Below are 6,000 nucleotides of genomic sequence, written 5' to 3'. Positions count from 1 at the left end.
AGGCAGGAGGTCCTAGGTGGACTGCGAAGCCGAGGGTGTCTCTGAGTTCAGCTCAGCCTAGGGTAATGCGTAAGACTTCGACGCCATGTGGGACGTGCCAGAACGGTGTCCGGGAACGTGTGCGGGTGCTGAGGACCCTAAGCTGCTCCCAAGGGGAGTGCAGATGCAGAACTCAGGGATAAGGGCTGACTATATGTATTCAGTACTTACTGGTTAATTTGCATCATCAATTTCTTATTTTATTATTAATATTACTACAACCAATAATAATAAGAATTAATATTTGTTGTGTCTTTGCTATAGTAAAAATGCCTTTCTTAATCCTTTACATATGTTATTTCAGTTACTTTTTGTAACAATCTTATGAAATATGTATGACCACGGTTACATGGCTGGAAAGGGGGCTATATAATGTTCTCAATCTGAATGTGAGACTGTGAAACTTTGTGAGCTGCCTTTAGTGTTTGGCCTTGGTCTAGCTGTGTAACTTTGGCACGTCATTCTGACTTTCAAATTTTCAGTTTCCTCATCTGTCAAATAAAGATAGATCAAAATTACATGGGGATTGGGAGATTGGGATTGACATATATGCACTATTGATACTATGTATAAAATAGATACCTAATGAGAACCTACTGTATAGCACAGGGAACTCAGTGCTCTGTGGTGATCTAAATGGAAAGGAAATCCATAAAAGAGGGGATATATGTATAGGTATAGCTGATTCACTTTGCTGTACAGTAGAAACTAACACAGCATTGTAAAGCAACTATACTCCAATAAAAGTTTTTTAAAAATTACATGGGGGATTGTTTTGAACATTAAATGAGATAGTAAATGTGAAACTGCTTTGTAAATAATAATATGATATATAAATGTTTATTGTTCCCACTATTACCATGATTATTCTATGGTTGAATTAGGAAGAGGGAAACCTTTTTGATAAATTTGTAGTCAGAGAAGGCCTCTGACTATCATGATCAATGATGCTGATTTACAATCATGAGAGACATATCAGCCAGGCCTCTATTAGAGAAGCAGAACCCTTGTGATTTATCATAGGGGTCTGACCTTATGCAATCATGGGACCTTGTTAAATAGGTTATGTAGTGTCTTCCCTGGTGGTCCAGTGGTTAAGACTCTGAGCTTCCACTCTAGGGGGCATGGGTTCAATCCCTCGTCAGGGAACTAAGATCCTGCATACTGCAAGGCCAAAAGACAAAAGAAAAGCTAAAATCCATTGTGCAGGGAAAAATGTAAAATGAGATGGGATGGAGAGAAGGAAAAAAAAACATTTAGAAAAACTGTCTTAAAATAAAAAATAGGGCTTCCCTTGTGGCGCAGTGGTTGAGAGTCCGCCTGCCGATGGCAGGGAGGGTGGGGTGGGCGTGGGTTCATGTCCCGGTCCGGGAGGATCCCACGTGCCGGCGGAGCAGCTGGGCCCATGAGCCATGGCCACTGGGCCTGCGCATCCGGAGGCTGTGCTCCACAATGGGAGGGGCCCCAGTGGTGAGAGGCCCGCGTACCACAAAAAAAAAAAAAAAAAAAAGTTTATGTATAAGTATGTCTCTTAGCTCAGTTTCAGGGGCTGCAGACAGAAGTCACTGGGGTTGGTGATCAGGGAGAGTCTGGGAGAGCTAACTGAAACCTAAGAAGATGAGGTGCAACCTATAAGGACAGGCTGGAACCTACATTGGTCACTCACTAACAATTTCAAGCGGTAGTATGAGTCACCACAGCCATACATGAACCTCGTACAGGATTTGGAGAAGCTACAGGAGGAGATGTAGTAGGATCTGGGAGAGCTGCAGTTCTGGCTACTGTCCTGTCCAACAAAGTGAGCCAACAGACCAGCTAGTGAGCTGAACAGTGCTTGATCCAACACCTTTCAAATGTAAACATAGATGCTGGGTATTTCAGCCTTGTAAATCTCAGGCAGATTTCTCTATTGCCAAACCCTGACTCTGAAACATGCAGAAAAAGGAATTCTGGGAATTGTAGTTCCAATTTAGCTAAACTGACATAATACAAAGCTCCCACAATAGACTTATAGCAAAGGTAGAAAAATCAAATGCCAACAAGGGTCAAGTCATTAAAACTAATGGATGAAACAGGCTGGATTTAGGAAAGAAAGCACATGCTCCATCAAAAGGAAGCAGACTCTTTTTGAGGGCCGGGGCTCAGTAATTGATGTTTTTCTTGTTGGACCAAACGGGATTTGTGTCAGGTATGTAAGGCTGGTTCAACACTTGAAAATTAATTAATATAATCCAACCAAGACAAATAAAGGAAAAAAAAACATATAAATACATGTGGAAGAAGCATTTGACAAAATCCAGAGTGCACTCATGAGAAAAACTCTCAGGAATAGAGAGGGACTTTCTTAACTTGATAAATACGATCTACAAAAAAAACAATAGCTAACATCACACTTACTGGAGAGAAACTCAATGCTTTCCCACTAAGATTAAGCACAAGGCAAGGATGTCCTCCTTTATTAGAACTTTTCAATATTGTGCTGCAAGTCCTTGCTAATGCAAAAAGGCAAGAAAAGGAAATAAAAGGTGTACAGATTGAGAACGAAGACATAAACCTGTCTTTGTTCACAGGTGACAGGATCATCTATGTAGAAAATCTTAAAGAGTTGACCCCAAACTCCTGTAACTAATAAGCGATTACAGCAATGTTGCAGGATCCAAGGTTAATATACAAAAGGCAATTGCTTTCCTATATACCAACAATGAACAAGTGGAATAGGTTTAAAAAAAAAACGACACTATTTACATTAGCATTGTCAAAAATGTAATACTTCTGTATAAATCTAATAAAATATGTACAATCTCTATAGGAGGAAAACTACAAAACCGTGATGAATGAAGTCAAAGAATAACTAAATAAATGGAGAGATATTGCATGTTCATGAATAGGAAGACTCGGTATTATCAAAATGTCAGTTCTTTCCGACTTAATCTATAGAAATTCCGTGCGATCCCAATCAAAATCCCAGCAAGTTATTTTATGGCTATTGGCAAACTGATTCTAAAGTCCATATGAAGAGGCAAGAGACCCAGAATAGCTATCACCTCATTGAAGGACAAAGTTGAAGGAATGACACTACCCAGCTTGAAGACTTATTATGAAGGTGCAGTAATCAAAGGGTGATATTGGTGAAAGAACAAACAGATCAATGGAACAAAGAGAATAAAAAGCCCCAAAATAGACCCACATAAATACAATCACCTGATCTTTGGCAGAAGAACAAAGACAATACAATGGAGGAAAGATAGTCTTTTCATCAAATAGTGCTGAAACAACTGGATGTCCATAGTAAAAAAAAAAAAAAAAATCGAGACACACACTTTATATCCTTCATAAAAATTAACTCAAAATGAACCACAGACCTAAATGTAAAACACAAAACTGTAAAACTCCCAGAAGATAACATAGGAGAAAACCTAGATGACCTTGGGTATGGCAATGACTTTTAAAATATAATACCAAAGGCACACTCCATGAAAGAATTGATAAGCTAGACTTCATTAAAATAGAAAATTTCTGCTCTGTGAAAATCACTATCAAGATAATGAAAAGACAAGCCACAGAGTGGGAGAAAACATTTGTAAAAGACACATCTTGTTAGGGTAAAGTGGCAACTTGCAAGCTTCTTACATGTGTAACTGGTGTAATTTATTTTGGTATGTAGTGTGAGGTACAGACTTTAGTTTTAAATGGGTGTGTAGTTTTCTAGGCATCAATTTTAAAGATTATAACTTGACTTTATCACAATCAAACTTCCCAGACGTACTAAGAACTATTTGTGGATATTCTTTTCTGTTTAATTTGTACATGTGTTCATTCATGTAGTAATGCTACACACAATGTTTGAATTGTAGTGGCTTTATAGTTAAGTTATATAGCTGCCTGCTAATTAACAGATACTCAACTTCTAATAAAATTTAGGGCTTGTACCTGAATGCCCCCAGACTATGTTCTTCATTCAGACTCTTTACTATTCACTCAATATAAATTCAGAGCTGATATACATTAAAACTGAACTAAAGTGGCTACCATTTTTCAGTTTTCATCTATATTCCTAGATTTAAAATATGAGAAAGTAATAGAATGCAACATTTCTTAAAACCTCTAATGACTCACATTTTCTATCTCTAATTAAAACAGAATACCCTGTGGAATATCTTTGCATCATTTACCCGGTTTCATTAATTCTGGCTGCTGATGTTAATTTAAATTCACTCTGGTAAAATGAGAGCTCAGTATAATGTTTTAGCATACTCAGTGAGATTTACAAATAGTCATCTGCTAGCTGGTAAACAGTAAACAGTCTTGTTTATTGCAAATAATCTTAGCCAATAAATGTTATTTATGCTCCATTTAAGAATAAAGATGTTAATCTGAGATCACAGAAGGATCTTTTTGTTAAAGCTAAAAGCAATTCGCTTTGATTAGTTGCAAATGCAAATATTCTCCTTCTTTGATAGTTGTATAGAAATAAAACTAAATATAAGAATGTCAGCCAAACCCACTACAAATAAAACTGCACTACAGACCCACTATCTTCAGTGATTTCTACATGATTTCTATGCTCAAACCTTCATTCTATCCTCTCTTCCTAAACAGAATTGTTTTGTGTTTTTTTTGGTTTTCAGTAACTTTTATTACACAAGAGATTCATATTTTTATAGAGAAATCATATAATCAAATAATCCAAAAATAGATTAAAAAGCAGCCATAATTCCACCTCTCAGATATATTATCACTGTATCTATTTTATAGTATAGCTTTCTTATATTTTTAACATCTTTATTGCAGTATAATTGATTTACAATGTTGTGTTAGTCTCTGCTGTATAACAGTGCATCAGCTATACGTATGTATATATCCCCATATCCCCTCCTTTTTGCGTCTCCCTCCCACCCTCCCTATCCCACCCCTCTAGGTAGTCACAAAGCCCCGAGCTGATCTCCCCGTGCTATTTGGCTGCTTCCCACTAGCTATTTTACATTTGGTAGTGTCTATATGTCCATGCCACTCTCTCACTTCATCCCAGTTTACCCTTCCCCCTCCCTATGTCCCTAAACAGAATTTTAAGAAGTTAGCCAAGATAAAATGAGAAACTGATTTAGCCTTAGGTCCCAAATTTACAGCTTCAATGATTTAGGAAAATCCCTTGACAGCTATACTGAGCCTCAGTTTTCACATTTGTGAAAGGGTGAGGATTAAAAAAAGTGATACTTCTGGAAATGCCTGTCATTCTGATTGGATATTTTTAAAATATTAACTGAAATTTAAATGTATAAATTATAAAAACAAGATGCCAGAAAGGACTATTATCATTTTATTACCCAGATAAACCCTGGTGGCCCACTGATAGGAGAAGGGGCTTCTCTAAGTAGTTTTCTTCATCCTGATTTCTGGACACTCCCTTCTTTAATCTGCTTTTGGAGGCACTGGGTGACATTTTGGCAAGTTTTATTCAATTTCTTTATGCCTTGATTTTAGGAAAGAAGAATAGTAGCTGTGCTGAGCTGTGCCAGGTCAGATAGAATTTTGGAGTATTCTTTCTCTCTCTTGTAGACAGCCACTGTCATTTGGTAAGCCATAAGCCTTCCTTTGCTTTGACTGTGGTTAGTGTGTTTGCTGGATTTCTAAAATATATTTTTAGTGTTTACTTGTTTAGATTGAAAAGATTGGGCTATATTTTTAAAAGTTTATCCCTCCATTTTGGAAGGTCTTTTAAGTTGTGATATTACATGCAAGAGAGCTAACTGAATTCTGGACTCCATATTTTCGTTTTTACCTTTTTTTTTTTCTCAAACTTTGAACCAACAATGGCTAAGAATGAGAGGAACTCAGACCCGAATATTTTTTCCCTTGTCAAGCACAGAGAATATGGGAAAAAATGAAATTGGGAAATTGTTTTGCTCATCTTCCTTTCCTCCTTTTTGGTCAGTTACCTTAGTCGTCCACCTCACTTTGTAT

Source organism: Lagenorhynchus albirostris, chromosome 11 (genome assembly GCF_949774975.1).
Source record: "Lagenorhynchus albirostris chromosome 11, mLagAlb1.1, whole genome shotgun sequence".
Lineage (NCBI taxonomy): Eukaryota > Metazoa > Chordata > Mammalia > Artiodactyla > Delphinidae > Lagenorhynchus > Lagenorhynchus albirostris.
The sequence above is the reverse complement of the archived record's forward strand: the minus strand, read 5'-3'. Positions refer to the sequence as shown.